Source organism: Alligator mississippiensis, chromosome 9 (genome assembly GCF_030867095.1).
Source record: "Alligator mississippiensis isolate rAllMis1 chromosome 9, rAllMis1, whole genome shotgun sequence".
Lineage (NCBI taxonomy): Eukaryota > Metazoa > Chordata > Crocodylia > Alligatoridae > Alligator > Alligator mississippiensis.
The window spans coordinates 66,672,025-66,697,585 of record NC_081832.1 but is presented as its reverse complement, the minus strand read 5'-3'; the positions used below and the strand labels follow the sequence as shown (position 1 = coordinate 66,697,585).

Below are 25,561 nucleotides of genomic sequence, written 5' to 3'. Positions count from 1 at the left end.
AGCACGGGCTGTTCTCCATGTAGATAAGTCCTGGGTAAGGAAACATGTAGTGAAGTTGATGGATTTGCTTGTAATACCTGTGGGGTTGTTTTTTGTTTTTTAAAGAAATAGATTAGTAAATTTATGAAATGGCTATAGTTTTTCTTTAAATACATTAAAAAAGAGAGAACATTGCGCAGTAGAATTGGATATTTTCAACTGGTAGCCGCAGTCAGTCCTTCCTTAGATCTATGTCCTTTTACTTGGAAGGGAGGAAAAATCCTATGTTTCTAGAGGGGAAAAGTCTTTTCTCTAACAAACGTAGCATCGTGAGCAAAACTTGTAATAAAAAGTTAGAGCAAATATAAAACAGCCTTTTACTACCCTTTTGGTGTTCATATTCCTGTAGCAGTAAATAAACTGTGGATTGATGAAAAGTCAAGTCCTGAAAAGTACAAGAGCTATTATTTTTTCTCTCTCTCCTCCCCCTTCCTGCTTTAATTCCTAAAAAGAACAGCAAACTGTTGACAGTGAGATGGAAAAATACTGCACCCTTTATTCAAAGTTATGTCCCATTAAATATTGCCCAGAAATTCCTTAACTTTTTTTTTTTTCCAAAGGGGAAGGAACATTTCACTGCAGAACTTGTTTAGAAGGGATCTAATTTAGTTAACAGTAAAGCAAGCCCTTAACTATCAGGCAGTCCCCAACCCAGTGCTAATCAGATTACACCTTGGCGGGTGGGTGGGGAGGAGGATATAACCAGATAAAACTCAGAAGTTTTCATCCCCGTAACAAATGCTGAGATCACAGCAGTTCGAAGTCCATGCTTGTTACACTATGTGTAAGCTAGTTAGGCTGAGATGACCTATTATTACAGATCAACATCCAGAGTAAATTTTGTATCTACATAAAAATTCAGAAATAACTGTCAAATGTAGCTCCTTTTTTACTAGACTGCGGTTTGATTTACTGAAAGATATTTGTGGTAGTGTCTCTCTCCTCTGCAATTCAATATCGGTATCCCAGTTTTAGAAATCCTTTGCAGTGGAAAATCAATTTGGAACAATTGGGTAGGGCTGCTAATTTATAATTAAAAAAAAAAAAAATAGTTTTACTTGCCACGTTGCAATTCTGAGTATTTTGCTAGGGGCCAGCTTCCATGCTCTGCAGTTCGGCAAGTGGGAGTGTGCATGTGTGAACTTTAATGGGTGCCTTCATTTGGTATTGGAAATATGGTTCACGTTCTGGATCTTTAACAGTCTCGCAGAACTGGGAGTAATTAAGTGCAAGTTTAAGCCATGCCTCCTTCCTGAGCTGTAATAACGCGATGTAAAATTTTTCCTGTTTGAACAAGTGTCTTTTTTTAAAATGGACTGTGGAGGGTGCTATAAAATCAGGGCGAGATAGGGATCAGGATCTCATGTTGTGGGATTATGGGTTAATCGGAGGCTGTAAATAAGGTTCCTGCTACATGTTACGTATATTATGCAATTAAGTGGTGAATCGCAGAGTCAGTAAATGTAGACCAGCTACATGTGTGCAGCAATTATCATGCAATAAGAATGTCCATCCAGCTGTAAAAGAGCCAACCAGCTACAAGGTTAGTGCTTGAACATGTGCAATAACTCTATGGCTCCTTTCTATCCAGCTTGAATTTGAACATGTAGCAGGGCCCTAAGATATTGCAGAAAAGGGAAGTTCCACTGGGGCAGTTGTTTGAACACAGGGAAGCGGGGTTATTCCACATTCATGTTGCCTGCTGAATGCGTCTGTCCACCTCCTGGTTAGTTAGGGTCTGTGCTGCTTGCTCCCTGCTGATGGAAAGCATTGAGCAACAGCAGCCAGCCAATCTCCAGAGAGGTGGCAATGGCAAGTCCTGCTTTGTGTCCCTCCCCTGTGTCCATAACTTTAGGAGGGGTGGGAGGAGGCCAATGTGACCTTGTGTGAAACAGCCTCTGCTCCTTGTACCTGTACCCAGTGGAGAAAGCTGAGCTCCAGGGGCTTAGACGTGCTCTATCTCCATGTGATCTACTTCTGATCTCTCTTTCTTGCCCTGGGTGGTGACTCCCTCCTGGGTTGGCCAGGAGTCTACTGGAATCAGCATCGATCTCCCAGTGACTGTTGAAAGCAATCCGGGAGATTGATATTGTGAATGTGTTGAACAGTACGGTTAACAACTAGAGGTGCACAGATATGTCGGTCCCATATCAGATCAGCACTGGTATAAGGAAAATTGACAGTATCGGCAATCAGCTTTTTTTGGCTGATGTGGTCGATAATGTCGCTGACAAATGCCTCGGGCACGCGTGCAGCCACAGCGCAGCACGCAGGCGGCCAGGAGCGCAGCCTAGCATTGTGGAGAGCAGCCGGGTCTCGCTGGTAAGTCTGTTGTGAGGGAAGGGGCGTGGGGGGGGGGGGCAGAGCAAGGCAGCAGCAGTGGGGGTGGGAGGAAGTGGGGCAGGGGCAGGCGCTGCACAGCCAGGGCGGGACACGGGACAGAGCTGCGAGCGGCTTGTCTGAGGGGTGCAGGGGGGTGCAGCTTCCGCTGCGGCATGCACCCCAGGAGGGCATGGGGGGTGTGCCCATGGATCTGCATGCAGGGCAAGGGTGGGCTGCCACCAGAGGGTGGGGCTGGGCTGGGGGGGTTGGGCTGGGGCTGCACTTGGGGTGGGTGGTGGTGGCACTGGGTGGGGGGGGCTACAGTGAATTTTGGGGTGACAGCAGGCTGCCCCCTTACCCCTCTTCCCAGCACCGCCACTGCTTGCCCTGAGTGCAGTCCAGCCCAGCCTCCCTGCCAGGAATAGCCCAGTGCTGCCCATGGCCCCAGCCTGCAGCAGCAGCTCACCCTCGCCCTGTTTGCAGATCCGGGGGCACGCGCCCCCCTCCATGCCCTACTGGGGTGTGCGTAGCGGCGGGAGCCACCCCCCGGACACCCTGGATGAGTTGCTTGCGGCTCCATCCTGCACTCTGGCCTGGCTGTGCAGTGCCTGCCCCTGCCTCGGCCCCACTCCCTCCCTCACCACGGGGGGCCTCAATCTGCCCCCCTGCCATGTCCTTTCCCTCCCCCCTTGTCCCTTCTTCCACAACGGACTTAGCAGCCAGATGCTACTTTCCAAGCTGCCTGGCTTCATATCGGCAATTGGATTGTTATTGACTGATACGACTCGTTAAAAATCTGCCATTTGTATCAGCCCAAAAAATCCCTTTCATTGCACCCTTACTAATGACCTGACATCAAGTTGGAGGAAAAAAAATCTCTGGAAATAGCTTCAGTCCGAGTTGGCAACCCTACTCCCAGCCCTCCCCTCTCCCCATTTATCCACGAGCAATCCCAGGCCACCTGGGAGTTTGCCCCCAGCCCAGTGATTCAGGGGGTGAGATTGTGCCTCTGCAGGGCTAGCTGTTAGCCTGGTCGCCTCGCCCTCATTCCTCCACTTCCTCGGGTCGGAGAAACCTAGTGGGGCTCCTTCCTTGGTGCAGTATCCACGCCTGCTTGTACGGCCTTAGCACGGGCTGTGACACTTCCATCTTTTCCTAATTTTCTCCCTCTCTCCAAAATAGTCAGCACAGGCAGAGAAGGCGGCAGCTGGTTTCCACAGGAGTTTCTCACTCTTCGTCGGCTTTCTCAGAGAGCTTGCTTTTTATTCTCCTGCTTCGAGCTGCTAAGGTGCCAGGGCTTTTTTTCTTTGCATGAAGGCCTGAAATGCAGGAGGCTGCAAGTGGGAAAGGAAAAGTGGAGGGGAAGAAAACAAACCCTGTTGACATCTTTTCTCTGCCCCTGTGTGACGCAGCAGACTGGGCAAGGTGGTCTGACCCAGGTGATGGCAGATCTCTCCGCCAGGCCCAGCTTTGTTACCTTCTACAGCCTCTGCTCTTGTTTTGGTTTTGAATAAAGAAAACCATCTTGTCAATCTGAATTGCATTAAAGTGCTCCTGGGCCTCATCCAGCAGTCTCTTTACTCCGCCAACATCCCCCAGGAGTTTGCTTGAGCCATGGGGACTCTTGTGTCAGCAAAGAGAGGGGCAAAATATGAAACGTTTTTGCTTTTAACCCAAGCTTTGGTAAATTGATTCTTGGCTGATGAGATCTTGATGAGGGTCTAAACACTACTACTGTATTTGTGCCTGGGTTGTCAGTAACTTGGCACGAGTGACTTGTAGATCTGAAGGAAAATAGTCTGGAGTGGACACCTGTTCTTCAGCTGATCCTGCTCCAAGGTATAATAGATGTTAGTGCAGTTATTGAAAGAGAATATTGGTTCCCGCTAAACAAAAAGTGACAGTGTTTTGAGAAATGTGGTGCAGATTCTGTTATACAATAGCTAATTCTATGCCATCCTCTTGACTAGAAAATCATAAAGGCTTCAACGCAAAGAATAAGATTATGAAGAATAAGACAACTTGACTAACTTCTGTTTTACTTGAATACATTAACATGCTCTTTTATATTAACGTTTCAATATATTAAATGGTTTTTTCTGAGAACACAAGGAAAAGCCCAGGAGCGCAAGACAGATTCGTAAATGGAAGGCACAGAGAGAGATAAGTCAGTGTCTATCTTTGCATTTAGAAAAAAAGTGAGGTCAAATGTGCGTGAAATCATTATGCAAATCTGTGCCATTTTGTGTGCAGAAAGCACTCGGCTCTGCATCTCCGCCAGTGAAAACTGTTGGATAATTGGATGCAATGCTGACATCAAGGTGAAAGGGAAGATACGAGTAAGGCAAACCTCTCTACAGGAAGCAATGAAAGATGCATCCTCCCAACCCAAAGATGTCTCCAGTTTTACCTCCAGTGGGCCATCAAACCCATCCCTTCCTATTAGATTAGGACTGATTTAATTATTCGTGAACCATCACTAACAGATGGATTTCTAGGCTGGCCTTGAATATTTCCAGCATTGGTGATTCTTTTGGGTAGTCCCTGCTGGCAAAATGTTTTTAGGGTTAAAAAGATTTTTCTTACTGCTGAAAACATGTTTTTCCTGCTGTGGTTTGTCTTGTTCTGTTCTCCCTTATCAATGGAAGCAATTGATTCCTGTCCCACCTGAAACCACCCCCCTTGCTTCGGTCTCCTTAGTTTTTTCCTTTTCTGGATAGGACAGTGGCTTTCAACCTTTTTAGACTCAAGGCACCCCTTGGAAAATGCCAGCCCTTATCTTTCACCCATTTTTTGACTATGGGGAAAATTGTATAACTATTCTTCTGTTGCAAAGAACCTGGGAGGAAATGTTTCTGACATCGTGGATTGCTTTTTGGAATCCTTGCTTTTGTCTTGTGACTCACACGTAGGTGTTTGCACAGCTATTATTGCATGGCACCCTTTTAAAGGACCTCAAGGCACCCCAAGGTGCCACAGCACCATGGTTAAGGATTGCTGGCACAGAACAAAGCTATTTCTCTTGGGTCTTGTCTACATGGCAGAGTTCCATTGGCTTTCTGTGCTTTTTGAACTGAGGTCAGAAAGAGCTGCTAAGGAGAACCCATAACCAAGCACAAATGTTTTTTTGAGCTGTACATTCCTTGGGAAGGATTGGCTTTAGGATCCGGATTTCAGTGTCTTCCTCAAATTCAGGGGACTATCGTTTGAATAAGTCCAACGTTTTGTTTAGTCGGCAGAACTGGAGTTGTGAGGAAGAGCCGTCCACCAGAAAGGAAAGAAACTAGTAGTGGAGAATGCCCCCAAACTTACCGTCGGGTCTGGCATTTATTGAGGGTATTGGTGCTGCAGAATTGGAGAGCGAGTTGAAGTCTGCTCACTGAACCTTGTATTGTTCTGCTTAGTTTAAAAAACTGTGTCCGAGGGACAGCTACTGTTGTAGTTTTTTATAGCCAGGCAGAGTTTTGGCCCAGAAAAATCAGTAAAAATGGAAACTTTAGCTTAGTGTTTCCATTCTCTGATGCCACTTGCCCTGAGCTTCCCAAATGAAACAGAGCAGCTGGTGTTGGGAGACACAGCAGAGCAGTGGACGTGGGCAGTGAGGGGACGTGCAGCGGTTGTCGGTGGGATCGAGGACCCGAACAGGAGCGGGGAACTGAGTGGAAGGGTTCTTAGCTGACACCATGGCTCCAATTGCCCTCAGCTGTTCAAAGGAGCCCAATTTCCTGGACCTAACGACTACTAGACTATTAGGTTTGGAGAGATTGACACTAAACAAGTGAGGACAAAAGGTGGGGCTCTGTGTTGGAAAAGAGTTTTACAGAAGACTTAATTGAGGAGCTTTTGAAGGGGATAGTGAAAATCAGTAAACACTTCCTTTTACCACCATCTTCCATTAAAACAAAAGGGAGTTATTTGATTAAAGTATTGGCTGGTAAATTTAGCTTGCCAAAAGGAATGCAGCTTTACATGATGTTGTTCATCTGTGGAAGTCGCCGGGCATTAGGTTAGGCAGCCGGAGATGTGGGGGCTGGATACGTTTCACAACCATCCACCTGCAGTGCAGTTGTAGCGGTCTCTCCACCTTGTCTGTGTGGGTCGGGAAGGCAACCGTAGCTGTGCAGCTCTGCAGAATTGTCCCTGCCCATTTCTAGTTGGCATCAGTTCGAGCCATTCTCTGAAGCACAAGTACTGGTCTCTGCTGGAGACGGTATATTCAGCACACCGGGCAAGCAGTAGCCTTCCTCTGAGATAGAAAAGTGGTGTTTGGACTTTGAAGAATGTGCTTGTGTGTTAACATGACTGACAAATGCACATGTGTTCGTTGCTTTTGTGTTTTTGCTCAGCGATCAATCTGTTGAGTGTGTGTAGTAGTAAATAGACCTATTGTGCTAGGATCTGGAGCCCTGGGACTAAAGCTCTGTTGTGCTGGGCACTGTGCATATAAAGAAATGACATGTACTTAGCCTGTACAGATACAGCAATCCCTTCTCCAAAGGACTGGGAAGTTTCTCTAGAGGTAAAAAGATTCAGATAAAGCTTTACGGCTGAGGTCCTGATTGTTCACATTCATTAAGTAGCTCTTTCATAAGAGTAGGAGTGTTGCTGCTAACTTTTGAATCCTGGTTAAATTCCACTGTGGGTAATGAAATTCTGTTTACCTAGAACTTCCCCCGCAGTTGCTATTGGAGACAGTATTCTCTAACCACACAGTAGTGGACGTTTAGCTCAGAAACACTTTTCTAATTAGCATCCTTCTTTTCTGTGAATTGTGCAGGAGCTCTCTGTTTTGTTCAACGTGTCCTAGAATGCATTATTTTCCAACACTGCTTTTACACTGGGTCTCGTGTGACACCTAACTAAAATCAACTGATTACTATTATTTTTGGCGAGGCGAAGGCTGATCTCTTGTCTAGTATAAAGTAATAAGTTTGCTATGTAATGTATAACGTAGTAAACACATATAACAAGGCAGAATCGTGGTTTCCTGGTGGTGTATTTCTCCGAGAGAGGATTAGCTAGACTTATGCTGTGTTGTATCCATTGGGGTTTGATACCTCATGGAAAAGGTTTTGTTTGCTTAATATCTTATCTGTATCTGTTTGTTTGAGCCTATACTGCAATGCAGTATAGTAAACTGGAAAAGCCAATGGACACTTACTCTGAAGCATGCCACTGCTTTTGGCCATTCTGCCCAGAAGGCCGTGATCTTGTCCACTGTTGCACATTTGGCTGGAGGCATGGCTATTGCTACTATCATCTGCTTAATTAAAGGAAATTTGGGATCAGGAATCTCCTGAACTGTCCTCAAGAAGGTATTGACATCACTTGCTTGGAATGACTTCTGGGAAAGTAGCAAGAAGTAAGGTTTGTTTGCAGTATCTTTGATTGGACCAACCATATAGTTGGGAGAAATGTTAGACAAGCTTTCAGGCACACTTCACAATCACCCAGTTGCCCAATTACCCAGGCTTGACACTTTAAATAGAGGATTTCAACCAGTTATGGTGCATTAATTTCACACAGGCATTTTCTGACCTTTTAGTAATGCTTACTGTAGTGGAAAGGGTCATTTCTGCAGCACCTCCCGTCTCATTGTTAGAAACCACCTTCTCCCTGGGTGTTATGAAGAGTGATTGCTAATAAGTGACTATTTACTGCAGAAATAAAGAGGCCAAAGGAGGGTACATTTCATTTAAACTTTTTAAGGAGAATTAGATTTCTCAACATACAGACCTTCTGACTCCACTCTGCTTAGACATATACATTCAAGCAACGCTACCTTCCCCCCACCAATTTGTCTTCAAGCTTAAAAAATAAAAAGCACCCCTAAAAACCATTACTGTGAAACATACTGTCCTTTGCAGACTTAGAAGCCTAGTCCTCTATGCTGAGAGCATGTTTCAGGGCTACTCAGGCCATCAGCTTCCCCATGTAGCACTCTTCAGTAGCCATTATGAGTGGTCTTGGTTGATTCCTTCAATCCCATGCAGTCATTGCTAAGAATGCCAGTAGGATCGAATGAGATGGCTGTCTACAGATCCCAGGATGTCCTCCTCCCTCTGTACTTGGCCTTGGTGAGGCCGCAGCTGGAGTACTGCATCCAATTCTGGGCTCCACAACTTAAAAAGGACGTGGCGAAGCTTGGAAGAGTCCAGAGGAGAGCCACGCGTGTGATCAGAGGGCAGGAGAACAGGCCTTGTGATGGGAGGCTGACACCCCTGGGACTCTTCAGCCTGGAAAAGCGCAGGCTCAGGGGGGACCTGGTGGCTGCCTGTTAGGGCTGTGTGAAATTTCGTCAGCAGTTTCATTTTGACTCGTTTTGAGCTCAAAGCAGAGAGCTTCAAAACAGCCTTGAAACGAAATGAGGCAAGCCGAAGCGTTTCCAAAATTTCAAAACTCAAGCTGGGCTTGCCTGCAGCGAAACGGAAACTAAAGTAAGGAGGGGTAGGGGGAAGGACTGCTCTCATTATTGACTGTGTAGCTGGCCAATGATTGTCACCTTTCCCTGAGGTCTCTCCCAATCCCAGTGCTCCAGGGGAGGGATGGAAAAACTGCATAAAAGGCAGCATTGTTTGAAGAAATGCAAAGTGCTGCACCTAGGGAGGAAAAACATCCAGCACACCTACAGCCTAGGAAATCACCTGCTTGGTGGAATGGAAGCGGAAAGGGATCTTGGAGTCCTAGTGAACTGCAAGATGAACATGAGTCGTCAGTGTGACGAAGCCATCAGAAAAGCCAATGGCACTTTATCGTGCATCAGCAGATGCATGACGAACAGAACCAAGAAGGTGATACTTCCCCTCTATCGGGCGCTGGTCAGACCGCAGTTGGAGTACTGCGTGCAGTTTTGGGTGCCACATTTCAAGAGGGATGCGGATAACCTGGAGAGGGTCCAGAGAAGGGCCACGCGTATGGTTAAGGGCTTGCAGGCCAAGCCCTATGAGGAGAGACTAGGGCATCTGGACCTCTTCAGCCTCCGCAAGAGAAGGTTGAGAGGCGACCTTGTGGATGCCTATAAGTTCATCACGGGGGCACAGAAGGGAATTGGTGAGGCTTTACTCACCAAGGCGCCCCCGGGGGTTACTAGAAATAATGGCCACAAGTTAGCAGAGAGCAGATTAGACTGGACATTAGGAAGAACTTCTTCACCGTTCGAGTGGCCAAGGTCTGGAACGGGCTCCCAAGGGAGGTGGTGCTCTCCCCTACCCTGGGGGTCTTCAAGAGGAGGTTAGATAGGTATCTAGCTGGGGTCATCTAGACCCAGCACTCTTTCCTGCTTATGCAGGGGGTCAGACTCGATGATCTATTGAGGTCCCTTCCGACCCTAACATCTATGAATCTATGAATTGTCCTACTTTCTGCCTTGGTGTCAGTTGAGTGAGGGCGCACCGTAACGCACACACAATGTCACCCACCCATGTCACGAGTTTTGCCTGTCAGCAGCTAGGGATGCAGGGCCCCAGAACCCCCCTGCACCGATTTCCTTGACAGCCGGCAGGCTTGGTGGCCTCAGCAGGGGCTAGCATCCCTGCTGCTTTCACCCTGCTGCGCCTTAACGCACACAGTGTCACCCGTCACGGGTTTTGCTTGTCCGCAACTTGAGGTGCAGCTTCCCCAAACCCCTGCACCTATCACCTTGAAACTTGGCAGGCTTTGTGGCCTTAACCAGGGCTAGCAAGCCTGCAGTTTTGACCCTGCTGTGCCTTAACACACACGTGTGACCAGAGTTTTTTGCTTTCAAGGCTTTGAGGTGCAGTTTCCCTGCAACCCCTGCACCTATCTCCTTGACACTTGGCAGGTTTCATGCCCTCAGAAGGGGCTACCATTCCTGCAAGTTTCATGTAAATCAGGCAGGAAATGACTAAGTTATAGGCTGTTTTGAGCTTCCCCATTATAGCCTATGGTCGAAACAGTGATACTGCTTTGATTAAACAAAACAGAACAGCAGTTTCGAGTCAAAACTAAATTCAAAATGAAACGCTGTTCCGTTGAAGCAGAATGGTGCCGTTTCGCATAGCCCTAGTGCTTATAAGTACATAAGGGGTGTACATCAGGGTCTGGGGGAACGTTTGTTCACCAGAGCGCCCTAAGGGATGACAAGGTCGAACGGTCACAAACTCCTCCAAGACACTGTTTCAGGCTGGACATAAGGAAGAACTTCTTTATAGTCCGAGCCCCCAAGGCCTGGAATAGTCTGCCTCCAGAGGTGGTGGAAACACCTGCTCTGGATTCCTTTCAGAGACATTTGGACGTTTATCTTGCTGGCATCCTATGACCCCAGCTGACTTCCTGCCCCTGGGGCAAGGGACTGGACTCAATGATCTTCCGAAGTCCCTTCTAGCCCTAACGTCTGTGAAATCTATGAAGTGGAGCAGACTCCTCTCTCTTCCTCCTCCCCCATCCAAATTTAGTTTTGCATAGATCTCTTATGGCTGCCAGTTATAATAGTTTCTGGGCTGTACCAGCTAGGGCTTGATTTGAGCTGGCGATGGAGAAGCAGAAGGCGTACAGGCTCTGATCCTATCAATGAAGCCAATGGGAGCTTTATTGTTTTCTTCAGTAAGACCAAGAGCAGGGTCCAATACATGGCAGGCATATCTTTTTAAAAGTTAAAAGAGAATTGCTTGTAGTATTTTAGGTCTGTGGCTCTCCTTGGTACTCCAGTACACTCTTATTAATGTATTGCAGATGGTTACATCCACTTTGCTTTTGTTAGGATTACGATGGACGTCACAAGTCTCAGTCGTTCAAATGATCATAGTCCTCCCTGAGTGCCTTCTTCCTGGTTGGATTCCCATGTAGATTATTGCATTTAGCAGCACTGGAGCCCTCACTTCACACTGGTCTCAGCCTGGCTGCTCTGTCCCTTAACACAATCAGGGCATGGTATTGCCAACCCTCAGCAGGGAGTGAATCTTCTAGCTTTGTTACCAGGCTTCAAATGGCTACACAGATGTTCCTGGACAATTCTGCCTCTTGTGCCCTCAAGATTTCTGAGTAGAATTTATTTCATATGGAGGCTTTCAAGACATCAGGGATTTGGTCAGATTTGTAATCTGTCATTTCCACCCCCCCCTTCTTTCTCCCTCCCCCCAAAGTGTTTTGTTTTCATTGTTAAATAGGATATTGTGCTCATATACATATAGGTGGCTTTCAAAAGCAAGCCATTATCTGTGGATGGCTAGGAAGCTACAGCAGGACATGTTGATGAATTCCTAGTAATTTGGTAAAAAGTATAATTATATGAGATGGGAGGACTAGATAGAATTAGATGAAATAGTTCTCTCTAATCCTATTATCTTTTTTTGGACTGGGGGAAGTAAGAGTTTGCAGCTTCTGGCTGTTTCATTTCTCATTTAGAGAGGGGGAAAGACCCACAGTACTGGCACGTCAGCTGTCTTCCTGCAAGGGAAGATTAAAGTCTCCTGATAAAGGACTTTAAGTCCCGAATCCCCCAACGCTATTGTGAGTCACTAGGGGGACTGTGACTGCTAAGCACCGCTCTAATAAGTAGAAAGAAGATTTTTCACATATTACTCTGATGCCACACTTGGTTTTAGCCACAGGCTAAATACAGGCCTGTAGTTCAGGACAATGTACCTCTATTCTTGAGAGAGATTACTTTACAATGAATGCAGCTGGATATGGACTCTTCATCTGCATCATTTTTAAACGAATTGAAATGACTGACACTCCTGATTAAAACATCACGATTCGCAGAACATTCTCTACCAGCAAGAGGTGGGAGGAAAGGACCTATCCAACCCCACTGGCTGGGACTGAACATTTGCATTGTCTTGAGTTCATTTGTCATATTGAAGAGTATAAGCAGCAATACTGTTTTTTGGGGTTTTTTGTTTTGTTCTGTATTTTTGGTTTTTCCTCTTCCCCTCCCTCCCCTTTCAAGTGCACTCTAATTTGAGAATCGAATGTTGATTCCATCGCCGTCTGAACTGCAGGCTGCCGTAACAGGATGTCGTGTGTGACAGTGAACTTGCTGTACAAATAGTTCTGGTTTTTCCCATCTTAAAAAAAACAAAAAACAAAAAAACCAAACAAAAAAAATACAGCTAGGAATTCTTAGCGCGTTGTCATGCAGCACGCTCTGTTTCCTGGCTTGTAAATTCAAACTGTGTAATAATATTTATATACAAATGCTGACTGTGATTTTTCCATCCCGGAAAAAGGAGATGTCATTTAAAAGCTCTTGGGTGTGATGTAAAGCAGAGATTTTTGACTTGCAAAGGGGGCGTGTGCACTGGAATTGTTTGAAAAGGGATTGCTTCCTTAACAAATGACATTCTTGCTATGCGTGCACATCCTACTGAAGAAAAGGTCATTTTGCTTTTGAAAAGATTGTTCTGAGAAGGGGGGGGATGTTTTTTGGTTCCCGTCTCCAATCCTGCCTTTGAAAGTTATTTATAATACAATGGCGATGAGCTGTCAAGCTATGACAGACTTCTAAGCCTTGTTCACACTGGGACCAGTAACATGATAGCTTCAGCCGTGATGGAACACGTATGGCTTCCTTGATCCCTGTGAAGAGGATTTTTTTCCCCGGGAACCATGCTGTTGGACAAACTTTCTCCCCAAAACTGTGCTACCCACTAGCACTTCAATTCTGCAAATGCACATGGTGACTTACCTGTGTGAGGGATTACATTGATTTAGCAGGGTCAGACAGAGCCTTACTTCCTCTGGGCTACTCTGTAGTTGGGCTTTAAACCATAAGTTAGGGCAAAAAAAATGCATATCAGCTTCTGCCACGTAAACTGTTCCGTAATCCTAGTGAGAGCATATTTTTGATCCCACTGTATATAGCGCCTTTCCTTCTCGTGGTGAAAACTATGCCTCTAGGACTTCTTTTATGGAACATACATCTGAGAAACAATTTCACAAGACTATAGATATCTGAGCTGTATAATTTAGCTCCTGGCCCAAACATGCCCAATGTTTATAGAGGTCTGGGTCAGGATTTTGTTTTGTTTCAGTATAAAGATGGCTTGGATCTCGGCGCTCTTGATGTTCTTGTGGCTGTAATCCTTCGGATGCTCTCCAAGGCCAAGATTTTCTTTATTTATGTACAGCACCTACCACACATGAGTCTCTTGAGTCTTGATTTAGGTCTACAGTAATGATTATTATTATTAATTCAAAAAATTCTGGATTAAGATGGTTACTACACTGAGTAGCCAACTTTCATTTTTCAGTAAATGCTAAAAAAGCTCAAGAGACAGCTGTAGTTATACAAATCACTGACACTTCTGGTTGACCCCAAAACAGATATGTGGAGTCAAAAGAGGAAGAAGAACTACTGAAATAAATTTAACAGGGTGTGGTGCAGAAGGCTATTATGATGGGGTGAAATATATTGTATTATGGAAAATATGGTAACACTAGTTTTCTGTAAATTGTTTTTAAATACCTCTTTAAGACCATTGGGATTATGTTTGTGTTTTCCTCTTGCTCTCCTCCCTCTTCACCCCCATGCCCTCCAGACCCAATGTACTTTATCAAGTTATTTTAAAATACCTTCCAATACAAGGTTATTATGGGCATTCTGAAGTGGTGCACATTAATCCTAATTCTAATGCTATACTGTTAAAATAAGAGTAAATTATATATACATGGTAATACTGATTTTGTTAGAAACAGTGTAGGGTTACATAGAAACCACAAGTGATTTAAGATGAGTAGTTTTTTAGCTGTTGATCACCTTGAGACTGCTTGGAAACTCTCCCAATATATATTTTTTTAATTCTGAGCATGTCAAGATGCTGGTACTATTTATTTAGCTACCATGTGGTAGCTAGGTGTTCTCACCAAACGTTGACCCTCCTTAGGATGCGGAACACTTTATAGAGTTGCTGTATTGAGAGGAATTAAACTAGGGCTTGAGTTCCAAGATCCAAAGGCTTTTGACCTGACTTTCCAAGAAGAGCTATATAAAAAGAGGGAAGTCCTTGGATATGTTATATAATGCTTCAGCCAATCCATTTCACATATTAAAATGATAAAAGGCAATAAAAATATATATATTATATGAGCAAGCGGGGTTCTCATTTCTTCTGGTTTAGTTTAAAATATTTACAAGGAATAGGGTGTGTCTACACCTTCAATTAATGTGCTTTAGGTAACGTGCTTTAAATCTAGTACGTCTATAGAGTCTAAATACTGTGCCCTGAAATTTGGCCTATTTTATTTAGGATTCTGCTTTAAACCCAGCACTTATATGAACTGGCTCTCTACCTGCCTATACTGTACATGAAGGTTTGTGATTGTTGTCAGTTTATAAAGAAGTGGCAGAAGGTGCACCCTTAGGTGTGCATCAGCCTTTCCCCACAGTGATTTATCTGACCTCTGTTCCATTGCCTTGCCAATAAAAAATGACAGTGTCCCTTCACTTCCCACATCCCCATCACCAAAGTATGTAGGCACGTGTTTGGATGGGTCTAGTGAGGCATGACTGGTTTCATGACCACCCAGGAAGCTTGTAACAGTCAGGACTAGACTGACTGACTCTTCTCACTCTTTCATGCTCCTTAACCACTAAATATCACCGTTTCTCAAAATGAAGTCCTAGGAGTCAGGAGTTCCCAAATCAAATGTTGTTGTACTTGGGCAACTATCAACACTACAAAATGTGCTTATGAGGGCTGATAAAGATATATCTGGGGGCTGTTTTCCTCTAGGTAGGTTATTTTGAGGTTTATGGAAACAAAATGAACAAAAGCAATATCTGTTTCCAGTTTGTTTGGAAAGAGCACAGTTGGTAGGAACTACTGACTTATGGGCTGTTCTGCTTCCAGGCATCCATCACTGAATACAATAGGAATGAACAATAAAGTCAGAGTTGCTCTCTAGGATAAATGGTTGTGCTGTCTTGTTTTCCCAAGATCACCGTTTGCTTCCTTCATCACCTAGAAAAAGATTTACAAATTGTAATTTGATCACAGCTGTTTCCAGCAGTCAGCACCTGGCAAAGTAAGGCCTCCAGGACAGTAGGTGTGAATTGGTTAATTCCAACCCTTCCTGTTATTAACTGCTACTTGGAGGCATCACCCCCTTCTGTTAACACCTGGCCTCTGTGAATGAAGATGTCACAAAATGCTTGGAAAAATTACATCAATTAAAAAAAACCCACCCTGTTTTCTTCATTCTTCTATATAGAACATCATCCTTTATATCCAAATAGATTTCAGTGTCTATTTTAGATGTAATGCAATACAGTGTTGTTGCTAGCAGTCCCTTGTCTTGTAACCACTTCAAGCTTGTTACTACTCTTATTTCCAGAACCTGATGTATCTATATGTATATATAACTAAATTAATATTCATTGTGCATTAATATAACTGTACATGTGGTCAGTTTGACCATAGCAGCAGGCTGGCTGGGTTTTACAACTGGCTAACTAGTGCAAAACCTGCTATCCATTTTTTATTTGGCTGGAACAAGAACTGGTCTATCCATATAATCTAACACACCAGCAATGATGATACTTGACCAGATACTGGCAATGTAAATGATACGTTATCTCTTTCAAAAGTCTGCAAAACTAGCTTAAATTTAGGGATGTGTGATCATATACAGTGACTATACCCCATTATATGCCTCTGTTTTAAGGATCCATTGACCTGTTTTGTCTTCTGCATAGAGTACTGGGAAGGGTAAGGGCTGATAGCTAAATTCTTGCTACAATTCTACCACCCGCTTAGGACGGGATTAGGATGCCTTGCTGCAAAGTGGTGTGGTTGAATTGAGAGAGAGAATGCAGTCAGGTGATGAGCTGAATTAGTAGAGCAGAGACCTCAGCACCCCAGGCTCAGAGCTGAGAACAGCTTCATTACCAGGAAGGCTTTCTAGGGTCAAGCAAAACATCTCCTTCATCCTTTGAGCAAGGAGTGTTCAGCTTACCCCAACTGGCTTCATTGTTCCTGCCTCTGCTAAATGCTGCTTTCCTCAGGAAAGGGACCCTAAAAAAAGAATAAAACTGTTGACTGTTTTGAACAATCTTTACCACGGGGATGACTGGGTTTTTGGCCCAAGCCACAGTCGCATGTAAGCAGAATACCTGCCTTTGAAAACCAGACTGACATAGCTTTTGAAATACTGCTGGGTGGGAGATCAGTAGCCAGCGCTTCCTCCCCTAACTCGTTCAAAAGCTGGTTTAAATCGGATTAGGATTTTTAACAAACACTTCATGGTTTTTTCTCCACAGGGAGGATCAAAGCACAAGGAGGACTCTTCAGCTGTTTGCTTTGCCAGGGCTGCATTACAAAAAAAAAAAAAAAAAGCTCAAAAAACCCAATCTCACAACCACAGACTAAAGTCATATGCATGTCTCAATTTTTGTTGACATTAAAAAAAAAAAGTCCTTTATGCTGTTTTGCTCACAGTAGTTCTTTTTACCTGATAGATTGAATTTCTGTCATCTTATAAAACATTTTTAATAAACTAATTTTAATAAACAAACATTTTAATAAACATTTTTAATAAACTAAAGTTTGCTTCTGCTCAAAACAAACAGCTGTTTTGGTACTTTCTGCCAACCAGGAGCTAGGTCACAGCATAGAAGCAAATAGCAGCAGCACCAACAATAATGACAGCAATGTTTTATGAATGGATAGGACTGCAAGAGTGTGCACGTGGTTCAGGAAACATTATGACCAGTCTGGAATTCTGCATTTCTATTTCTGATTTTGCCACAGGATTTCCGTGCGACTTTGGGGAAGTTACCGATGACCTGTGCACTTTTTAAAAATTTCAGTAGAGTCAAAGCAGTGAGGTCAAGGTGATTCATACTGGTCTATCTACCTCAAAATAATTGTAGTATTGTGAGCCCTAGCTGTACTCCATCAGTGCAGAGCAGAAGCCATCTGTAATACAGGACTCAAGTAATAGTGCAGCTTCCATCACATTCTCCCTTAAACTTTTCTTTCCGATTCACTTACAACTGCTCCAGCTAGGGTATATGTACATCTCCTTCTAGGTAGATGTGGATTTGTTTTGGAATCCCTTTCTGACTGTGTTTTGTTAAGCTGAATATCAGTTTCTTTCTAAAACTTTATTGAAAACAGATAATAGTATATTACTGTGATGGCAGCAGAACTTCCTATAATTAATGACATGCTTTCTCTCTCTCTCTCTCTTTTTTTCTTCCTTTTTTTCCTTTCTGCTGTTGGGTGTGGTGCTACAACCAAACAGTGAATACATGGGTCTAACCCCATCATTGACTCTTCCATTTTAGTGTATGGAAAAAAGAAAAGGAGCAGTATATTTTTAAATTCCAAAGTATTTTTGGTTTCTTTGCATCCACTTGGAAAGTTTTAACCAGAAACAAATGAGTGTCCTCAACTGCTCAACTCCAGGCATGGAAACAAATCCTGACATGTTTGTTTGTTTTTCTCATATTAAGCCACTACTCTTCATTGACTCCTTCCTTCCCACCCCCCAAATACCGGCTTTATTTGTGAAGAGAGGGGGGAGGCTGGGAGCGGGTCATTTTACCTGTGACAGTGTGACGGTATCCAAATAATTGCTGAGAAAGGAAGGAAAGAAAGCTTACATTGTTCTAACTGCAGATGTTTCTCATCTGGAATACAGGCCATTTTATCCACTTTTTTTGATTGCTGTTTATTTTAGTTCTTTATTGTGCTGCAATTACCACAAAGGAAAAAGTGCAGAAAAATCTAAGCAGCTGAGATGCAGTCTGTAGTTTAGCTATTTATTAAATTACTGGGTTTAAAAAAAAACCCAACTCTTCTTTCCTTTCTAATTTTGAGACTTCCATCCAGATATTCACTGGAAACATTACACTGTGATCGTGAGGCTGTGGCTGTTAATGCATACTACAGTAGGGAGGGAGCCACTTGAAAGATTATAGACCTGTGAGTCCTTTCCAGAAGGTAAGTAGCAAGGACCTGTTGGCCTTTTTTGCCACCTAGTGCCTCCGGCTCTGCATTACTGTGAAAGCATCGATATATGGAAAAACTCTGGCTGCAACCATCTCTGCCAAATGCCCTTATTTATTTTAACAGCTTGAAATTTCCCTGTGTGGATAGAGTGAACTTGAGCACGTTTCCTTCCTGCCAGAAAGATGCTTGGTGGGCTTGGAGACCCCTCTGCAGTAGTATGAGGAAAGAGGCTTATACAAAGCTTCATTTTTTTTTTAAGGCTCTGGGGCAAAGCATGATCAGCTCATGTGGCTTTGAAACATGACTAGTCCTTCTTTACGTAATGTGCTTAGTCACGTTTGACATCACGTTACTTAACGTGCTTCCTAACACGACGCATCGCCCTGGGTTCCTGCATGGCTCGGACAATTGTTTTCCTTGTTGACCCTCAGCCAGGGGATGCTCTGTAGTATCGTGTCCCTTCTACATATTCCAGGCGATTTATTTTTAAGTCTGCTGTTTCCATGGTACAAGTAAACAACAATGAATCACTGATGATTCACATCCAAAACTCCCACTGCTTTCAGGTTTGCAGCCCACGTTCACTTGAGCACGTGTGGAAGTCCTGTTGACTTCATGTGACAGTAGTGGACATGCTTATATTTTTATTGCTGAATTGGGACCCTGGAGGCGTGAAGTTTAAATTGTAGGTCTGTCCCTTTCAATTGCATACATAGCTTTGCCTTGGTCTCCCTTGCTGAGGGTGCCCCTTACTTTTCCCTGCATGCTACCGCCAACACTAGCCTTGGTGTACTGTTGTGGTCATAGCGCTAGTTCTGAGGTCTCCAACACACTGCATTATTCCATGTAGGTGTACTCTTAGGCCATGTCTCCACTGCCTCCTGGGTGAATGTGAGGCCACAGCTATGGATAACAAGTCCTGCCTACTTGCTTCCACTCTGTGTGCACCCAAGCTGCATGATTAGGTAGTATGGAGAGCTGAGGGTGGTCCTGAGGGTGTTGCACTGTTGCTGTTTTCAGGATCTCCCAGGATGGAAAGACTGAGTGCAGTGGTAGGGGCTGTGCTCAGGGCCTGTAAGCCATTTATATTGCCTAATTACTGGGTGTGGGTGCATGTGGAACATGTGGTGAGCGAGTGGGGCTTACTTCCTCCTCGGTGGCTCTGAACTCAACAGGGATGCAGCTCAGACATAGCATTACAGTAGTTCCTTCCTTCCATTCATTTCCTGTCTTACCACCTATGTTCTAAGCTCTTCCCTGCCTCTTGCACAAGTGATTACTCTCTACATTCAGTCCTTTCTACAGCTTCAGTGATGCCTATGGGGTATGGACCGAAGGATAATATTCTCATATGACCAGTAATCGCACCCCAATGTAGCTCTCCGGATGACTTCTATCCCTAGGTCTACCCAGGGAATCTGTTTCTATTAGACTAAGTTTTTCAGAGCACTAACTTTCAATACTGCTGCCCAGAACTAATTGCTGGAACTCTTTTTTTTTCAAATAGCAGTGGCAGCATTTGTTAATGTTTGCAAGATCTTCTGGTCAGTTTACTGACATACGTACTTGGAGTGTATGTAGTCTGTGCGCAGTATAACACAAGCACACTATATAATTTTCGAGTGCAGTGGCATTCTGGTCTATAGCAGACTAAAGTCTAAATCAGAAATTTGATGAACTTTGTGGTTGGAAGGGGTTGAATCTGATGGAGCATTTGTAACTTGGGCCTGTCAGTAGTTTATAATGAAGTACAGTGGAAGCCATGCATGATAACAGGGCATTTTAATGTGCAAATTCCAGCCCTGGTATGAGCAAACTTTGGGTGAAGCAGAGGAGTTTGTTTTCAATGAATGCAAACAGGAGGGGAAAGAGGTTGGGATCAGGAAGAGGTTTTTTACCTTACCAGTTTTATTTTCAGCTGGCTTTTCTCCTACTGGAGTTCCACTTGATATTATAAATTATCAATTTCCTCTTTTTTTTCATCCCTCCTTTGGCAACCAAGGAATGACTGTTGTTGCTGAGCTCATAATTTCACTGCGTGTGCCACCCTGCCGATCAGATGAGAAGGCCTGCGGCTGACTGGGTGAGTACCCTGCAGTGCTGCGTGGTGGTGATGATTGTGTGTACCAGTAGCATTATGGGTAGCGTGTAGTCTATTACCTTTTGGTCCCTGGCTGCAGCATCCATTGAGGCAAAAGAGGCAGCAGACCTCCCAACATTTCATAATCCACCAATGGAAAAGTGGCACTTAAAATGAATTTATTCAGGTGAGAGCTCTGTCAGATGTGAAAATAAGGTCTTTGAATTGCTGCACATAAATGCCGAGTGGCATGGTTTTATTTGGGTTTAGAAATGGTTTTATTTGGGTTTAGAGCCAGACTTTTGGAAGGAAGCTGGTGTGCCACGTGGTCTGGCACATAATGTTACAGGTAGCAGATTGGAACAGGGGGGACTCTGAATGGTGAACAAGAGAATCGGGCTAGCTGAGCTGGACCAGCCCAAAGCATCATTGTGGAGTCATGTTGTAGAAAAGCTGTTGCCTGAGGAACACGGGAGGCCAGGGAGCGGGGACAGGACCGGTACTCCAGACCGCTGCTTGATTGATGTCAGGAGAAAGCGCAAGGTTAGCAGTGTCATCCGTTCTTCAGCTTTATTTCCAGCACGTTGTGCCGCTCCTGTCAGTCTGCTCTGCATAGTGATTTCTCTGCGTGTTGTACAGGCTAGCAGGATCAGGGAGTGATCTTACACTTCTGGTGTACTGCCAAGGTAGCACTGTAAGATTTGCTTCAGTAACTTTTCAGTTCAGTTCAAGTGGAGAAAAGCTGCCTGTACCCTAAAGACAAAGCAGAAGGGAACCAGTGAAACAACTGTGCATATGCTGAGACAGAGATCAAACTTTTCCTTTAGCCGTTTATTTAATTTGACACTGTCCTTAAACATAAGGTCATTTTATTGCAAGCTTGAGGCCTGCCAGACTGAGGAAGTTACCTTGTGAAGGAAGGAACTAGACCATACTGTCTAAATATTGTTGATTGTGTATTGAATGGAGGCCATAGCTTGAAGAATCTAAATAGTACTTTGTGTCCCTGTTTGCCTCTTGCCAAAGTACTTTCCATAATTAGGCTTAAAACATATTTACATTCCTGTTGTCTTTGGTACTAGGTACATACCTGTGTGTGTGTGTGTGTGTGTGTGTGTGTGTGTGTGTATGCACGCACCTTCTATATAGTGCATGTGAATGTAACTCAAATGCATACACACACAATGTCCATTTATACCCAGCTCTTGGGAAAACTTTAGCAACAAAGATAAGGAAGCAGTGCATGCTTTGAGAAGGCCTTGGGTGGTAAGAATGAAAGATAGATGTGTTAAAGCCATTCCTTATGCCAGCAAAGATATGCTCTACATGTGGAGGGAAACTGTATTTTGTCTGAGTCGGAATAGTCCCTTTTGAAAACCACTGATGTATGTATGGAAACTAGATGTTTGCATGGCTAAAAACTGAATAATCATACTGAACCTTTCCACCCTCCCTCGCATCTGCTTTCCATAGCAGGCGCTCACTGCTTTCTTGAAGCTCTGTGCTGTGTTATGCGAGGAGAGAAATGCCCATATTCTTGTTAGAGTAGTATGTTGTTGCTGTGTCTCTAGTATTTGTTAATACTACAGAGTGCCTGGTGCACAACAACTTTTCCAGATGCTTTCTGCCTTGCACCCTTCCATTGCTGCTAGTTAGTTAATCCATTGATTAGTTCAGTTTTAAAAACAAAAAAGCTTGGATAGGCTAGAACAAAAAGGCTCCAAAATATGGTCAGTGGAGAACGGGCTGGTCACATGGTACTGGATGCTTGTCTTCTTCCAGCTGCTCAATTTAATTAAAAGGCAGCTAAAAATAAATTAATTACCCTCCTAATACTACTTTCCTGTTTAAGTGGTTACTATAGCTTCCATGAGAAGGTTCTGAGATCACAAAGGGAAGAAATGAGGTGTGTGATCACAGAAAAGATGACTGCAAGGTAGCGCCCATGTTAAGATGTTAGCCCATGTTCTAAGGGAAGTTTTGAAAGTTTGCTGGATTAGGGAACTGGCAGTAATAGCAAATGTTTCACCTCTGTGTTGGTAGTTCAAATGTAGCCCTGGTCAGTAGGAGCTAAAAGTCGGTTCTGTTTGCTGGCTGGCACTCTCAAGGGTCAGGGCACCGCAGCATAAATGCTACCACCCCCACGAGAGAGAATTAGTATCCTTGTCGGAAGTGGTTGCTGCGAAGGAGAGGGTTGTATGGGCTAAGCAGACCAAGGCAAGAAGAGGTCATTCCTTTTTTCCCCCTTTGCAAGACTTCCCACTGTTCTGCCTCCCTCCCGCAGAGCTTTTAACGAAAAAATGTGTAGTGTAAACACTCCTCCGAATAGGTTCCCCTACGCTGATGAGATGAGGGTGGGAAGCTTGCATTGTCACCTGTTACATCTTTGCAGTCAGTTAAATCCAGATCTTCCATTTCCGGGTTCTCCCTCTTGCATTGCTCCTGACACACAAGCTTGAGAAGTCCCATGAAAACCAAAATATTTGCAGAGTCCTTAGGCCCTCCTGGCTGATGGCAAATTATGATCATTTGAATGCAAAACTGCCCTCTCCTCAGATCAGTCAGATTCGGTAAAGGGATCTGCAGGCTCTTCTGTCCCCTCTTTCTACCCTCCCCACCCCCTTCCCCTGCCCCCTCCAGCAATACCGTCTGACCCTTGAAGTAGCCCTGATGGAGGTTTTACAAGGCTTTGTACACAGAGCCACAGGAGTGCAGTAAAGTGTTGTTTCAGGCTGACAGATCTATTTTTTTTTTTCCTGCTTGCTCAGAAATCCCAGATGTTTCTGCCACTCTTATGTGACCTAATGTCCCATGTGTGTGCGTATGTGGCGAGTACATGCGCCTTCTGAACGGTTGGTAGTGACCCAGCTTCCAGCTCAAACATATGGCTGCACTTGTGCAGATGAGTGACTCCAGAGCTGTCGGACTGCACCTGGTTTGGTTGCAATGGGTAATGGAGGGGGTGGATCAGGATGACTAATTCTCAGGGTGTTAACTGAAACAGCTGTGGGAACTACCCAGCAAATGAAAAGGCAGGAGTTTTAAATGGTTTTATATCACATAGCTACTTCTTCCTGTCCACTGGATTCTTCAGTCTTACAGTATGGCTCTTTTTGACTAGGCAAAAAAAAAAAAGCTGCGATATGTGTGCTGGGTAAATTTCTAATGCAATGCGCTTTGACTGGGGCAAGGACGTTTGGATGAGCTGGTGCAATTTTATGCTGTGGGGAAGCAATGGTAGCCAGACACATTGGTTCAGCTGGACTGAAGGTGGTATTGTGACTAGCCAGTAAGTGTAGAGCTTGCCTATGCTACAGAGCCTCTCGCAACAGGTATGGTTGGCTCTGTAGAGAAGTCTAGTGGAGAGGCAGCATGCTCTGTTGGGAGATTTTCTGGCAGCATAGCTGTTTGGAAGTGTTTGGGGATTTTAAAGAATCATTAAGGAAAACACACGAAGACCGCACCAACTGGAGTGTCAGCTCTAGATCTACCACCCACTGCGCGGTCAGAGAAGGTTGGGGCAGAAACGCACCCAGAAATGTAGAATTGTAGGAGTGAAAGAGTAAGTAGGCTGGAAAATATTTACATATTAATAACTTTTTTATTTTCAGCACGCCCTAGTTGTAAAGGGTCCCAAACTGCCTTAAAAACTATGGGTCAAATCATTGTAAACTTTATTTCTGCAAAACTCGCATTGAGGTCGGTGATAGGTTTGCCAGACTGGGGACTGCAAGAATTTATCCCTGTATATGTATGTGGCAGCTGTATCTGGTATGCCAGAGCAGCAATCGGTCTTCTCATTAGCATGATGAAATTGTCTAGGCATCACTTCACTCTGCCTAAAGAATATTATCTACGGGGCACAATTCCTGTTCAAAGGTACCCTGAGCTAGCTGTGAAGGCCCTAGCTGCAGAACTGGAACCAGTCTGGCTGTGTTAGCATGGCTCTAGTCCCAGGCTAATAGGCTTTGCTCAGAAGAGTTAATTTGCTGGGGAACAACCCTGTACTAATGCAGCTGTTGGCCTCTGGTTCTGGAATTACCACATGGATAGCTAGTTTGGGTGAGTCTCCACAGTGCTGCCTCCAGTGTTGGAGACTGAGGATGTTGTGGGTTTGTTGGTCTGTTAGTTTTTGTTGGTTTTTCACCCCAGTACAGATACTCTACACCGGTGACTCTCAACCAGGGTGCTTGCTGTGGCGCGCTGGTATACCCAAAGATCCTTTCAAGGGTGCCGCAGGGTGCCATGCAACGTTTAACACTGTTATTTGCAGATGTGATTCACAAGATGAACCGGGGAGGAATCCATAATGTCAAAAACATTCGGCTCCGTTGTGGTCTTTCCGAGTTCTTTGCAGCAGCAGAGTCGCTCTATTATTTTTCTGTAGCCAAAACAACGAGTGAAATTTTGAGAGCTAGCATTTTCTGAGGAATATCTCAAGCCTAGTGAAGGGTGCCTCGGGTCTAAAAAGGTTTGAGAACTGCCGCTCTACACAGTATGCTGCAAAGTGCTCTATTTATCTGTGTCAGGAAAGGAAAAATCTGACTGACCTGTGTTTTCAGAGTCCAGCTGTTTTAAACTTAACACAGACCTCAAAGCCACGTCCTCTGGCCATGAGAAAAAAAGAATAAAGGTCAGAGTGACGGGGAACTGCTGGACAGATCCATAGAAAAGCTTGAAGAGGAGGAGAGATTTTTCTTATTGGAGTGAAACAAAGGCCCCTGACAGACGTTTAGGTAAAGGTGCAGTGGGATCTGATGTGCCATCTCGGCTATTGTGCCTCCTGCTATGCTATGCATACACAGCAGGAGGCACAATTGTGGGATCGGGGTGGGGGGGGATCGTGGATCAGATGCCATCATGCCTTTAACTGAACATCTGCCAGGGGTCTTTGGCTCCAATGTGCGCCTGAGGCTGGGAGCCCTGATCAGCTGCTGCTCGCAGCCTCTTAGGCATACCAGAGCCCCTGGCTCCGAACACCTGGTGGCTGGCCGTGCGTGAGGAGCCAGCCACAAAGTTATTACATTTTGTGTAATAACTTTGTGGCTTGTTCCTTGTTTTATGACACCATTAATGTGTGGTTAGGTTAGTTCTTCAGATAATGCGATTAACCAGGTAATAGTATCTTAGTGTAAGGTCTGCTATGGGCCAAAGGAGCTAGTGAAGGGTGTTTTTAAAAAAGTAAAAAAAAAAAAAAAAAAAA

The 25,561-nt window shown here is 44.4% G+C and overlaps 2 long non-coding RNA genes across 3 annotated transcripts in view; both read left to right on the top strand.

Annotated features, from left to right (window-relative positions):
- The window catches only part of LOC109280905 (uncharacterized), a 193,315-nt gene that overhangs the window by 9,567 nt on the left and 158,187 nt on the right, over positions 1-25,561 (top strand). For both annotated transcript variants that reach the window (XR_009464408.1, XR_009464409.1), the window contains exon 2: positions 20,281-20,361. This is a non-coding gene — a long non-coding RNA (uncharacterized LOC109280905). The remainder of the gene's footprint in view (positions 1-20,280; positions 20,362-25,561) is intronic.
- Positions 1,867-3,925, top strand: LOC109280906 (uncharacterized). The gene is made up of 2 exons (XR_002087367.2): positions 1,867-2,361; positions 3,544-3,925. It is a non-coding gene; the product is annotated as an uncharacterized LOC109280906 (long non-coding RNA).